The following is a 3,054-nucleotide window of genomic DNA, read 5'->3' as shown; positions in this document are numbered from 1 at the left end:
GATTTTACTGGAAAGATGAAAGGAAATTGCATCTTTAATAATTCACCGGCCGGTTTGAAGGGAGGCAGGTTGGCGGGGCTGTGGAGCCGCCAGGCGATCCCAGCCTCTGTTCCTGGAAATCCTCCGGCTCCAGAGCTTGCCCGCGAGACCTGGGGCCCTCCATCTCCTCCTGGCCCAGGGACAGCGAGAGCTGACAGAGTCTAGACCAGGGTGAGAGGTTAAAACACAGCCATCCCGGGAACCCACTAAATTGATATCCCCAGCAAAAAGGGAGCCAAAATAATCGATACAGCAACAGCCCAGGAAAGTGGCCAAGCTCGGGTCCCAGCCCAGTGGAGTCGCTGCAGAAAAGGAGGGCTCAGGCTCTGGCCAACTGCGTGGGGCTTTGGTGAGCACACTGGTGGCGGGGGCTCTGCCTGGGGTCACCAGGAATGGAAAGGGACCTGGAGGCAGGCAGGGGTCACAGTGCTGAGTAGCCTGTCCAGTTCGTGGGGTGGGTGCAGGGACCACACTGCCTGGTGTCCTCCATGGGTCCTCATTTTGTCCTTCCTTCCTGGTCTCTCTCAGGTGGGAATGCTTTGGCTCATGCTGAAGCATCAGGACCTTCAACCTGGGAGCCCTGAGTGCCAGATAGAGAAGGAAGCAGCTGAAGCTGGGAAGAAGTGGCCCAGGACACAGGTGGAAGGTGCCAAAGACAAAACCAGAGTCGGAAGTTCTGGAGTCCGCAAATGTTGGTTTGACTCCTAGCCCAGTCCCTCGGGCAAATCACTCCCAGGCCTGCAGCCCGTCCCTGTGAATGGGACCTCAAGGGACATGAAGAGGTGCAAGACCCTGTGCTCTCAGGAGGAGCTCTGCATCTGTAGGCTGTCGTCATTATTAGACCTTTTCCTCAAAGGCTGTAGAATCGTGGTTGACTCCATTGAAATTTCAAAGCTCTCCTGGGTGGGCTAGCCTGGGTAGAAACTGGATTAGGGGAGACCGAATGCCACAAAGGAGAAGAGACCAGGGGATGGAGGGAATCTGGGGGCCAAAACGGGCTCACGCAGAACAACTGTTAAAATCTGTCTCTCCCTCTGCTCCCTCCCTTCCTTCCTTCCCCTCCTGCTAATTAACAAAGACAACTCAAGAATCACAGAGAAGGCCGGGCGCGGTGGCTCACACCTATAATCCCAGCACTTTGGGAGGCCGAGGCGGGCGGATCACATGAGGTCACGAGTTTGAGACCAGCCTGGCCAACATGGTGAATACCCCATCTCTACTGAAAATACAAAAATCACCTGAGTGTGGTGGCACGTGCCTGTAATCCCAGCTACTTGGGAGGCTAAGGTAGGAGAATTGCTTGAACCTGGGAGGTGGAAGTTGCAGGGAGCTGAGACCTCACCATCATTGCACCCCAGTATGGGCAACAAGAGCAAAACTCCATCTCAAAAAAGAAAAAGAAAAAGAAAAAAAAAAAGAATTGCAGAGAACACACCTTAAAAACTAACATACCCATCCGTCTTTTACAGATGGGGAAACTGAGGCCCAAAGAACACTTCCATGGGCACCTAGCTGGTTGGGGTGGAAGCAGGGCTAGAATTCTCTGCCAACCCTCAATCCAGTGCCCTTTCCCCAGGTCCAGGGGCCTCCGGTTCCCTTCTGCCCAGCTCTGATGCTGGGAGGCGTGGTATGGCCTCGAGGCTGCGCGACTCACCCTGACTCACTGTCTGATTGTGGCCCATTCTTCTGAGGCTCAGACTTCCTCCCTGGAAAACTAGGATACGTCCCATCCCCAACCCCAGCCAACCCCAGGGGGCCTCAGGAGGACCCCAGAGACTATCACAACTTAAATTCTAGGTCAGCAAAACATTTCTTATCTGGTGGGTCCCATACTTTTGAGTCACTGGGGATCAGAAAACAGGCAAAGATGGTTCCTGAGCAGATCAACAGGTGGCTTCAAACCCCCATTCATGCAGCCAAGCTCATGCTTTTTGGTATAAACGTGCCCCTCAGGCCCGCACTCAGGGCCTATTTTCTCTTACTTGGCAAATAGTTTGGACAAGTTTGGTGGTCTAGTTTCTCAGGCCACAACAGGTATACTGATAGTAGTAAGAAGAACTTTATGATGACAGGGAAGGGAGAACAATTGTAAAATGTAGATCCAGTAATTGAAAAGCAAGGCAGACGGGGTCTCCCTTGACAATCCTGAGGCTAACCCCGTGTTGCAGTCTGGTCTACTCATTAGCCTTGTCAGAAGGACCTGAGTCACCAAGGAAGTCAACACACTTTGCCTTCTGAGAAATTTGGGATGTGGAGGATCCCCCGTGGAAAGATTGCTACCAAAAAATGAAAACAAAGAGTTTTGCCCTTTAAAGAGGTAGATCACAGCTACAGAAAATGAAGGTATGTGTGACGCCTCATTTTGCACCACGCCGGGCGCCTGGGATGGAGAGAGCCGGTCTTGGCTGAACATCAGAGCCCGCAGAACCCTCTTTAGTTTTCCTCCCCCATGGAGGTGCCTCCCACCTGGCCAATTAACTGGTTTTCCTGCTGCTCCTCACCGTTCCTCTCCCCTTTAATCCATTCTGCGTGCTGCAGGATGTCTTCCTTAATTCTTCCTGTCTTCTTCTGATAAGGAGCCTCTGACTTTGACCGTGGGCTGCCTGACCCCAGACAGCGCTTGCTTGCACACTGGCAGCCCACCCTAAGGCCCACCTCATGTGCTGGGTCAGCTCCCCACCAGGAGACTGGGTCCCCAGGCCACTGCCTCGCTGGGTGGCCTCCTCCCCAGGAATTAACGACTCCATCACCAGTAGGTGCAGCTGTGTGTGGTTAGCAGAGCACCTCATTGTGGGCTTTTCTTTATGTGCCGCCCTCTCCGCCGCCTGCCAGGTTCCTCGCTGCCTTGCAGTGGGCACACAGGAAGGGACTGTGGCATTGACCTGGGCAGCGACTGGCCTTAAATCTTCAATTAGAGTGGAAACACTCAGTTTGAGGGTACGGCAGGTGTGTCTTCCTTCTGTATCTCCCAGGGCAGGGCTCAGCTCTGTCTTGCAACCAGCAGGTGTTCCAGGT

This window comes from Mandrillus leucophaeus, unplaced genomic scaffold, assembly GCF_000951045.1.
Source record: "Mandrillus leucophaeus isolate KB7577 unplaced genomic scaffold, Mleu.le_1.0 Scaffold87, whole genome shotgun sequence".
NCBI classification, from domain to species: domain Eukaryota; kingdom Metazoa; phylum Chordata; class Mammalia; order Primates; family Cercopithecidae; genus Mandrillus; species Mandrillus leucophaeus.
This window is presented reverse-complemented; position numbering follows the sequence as displayed.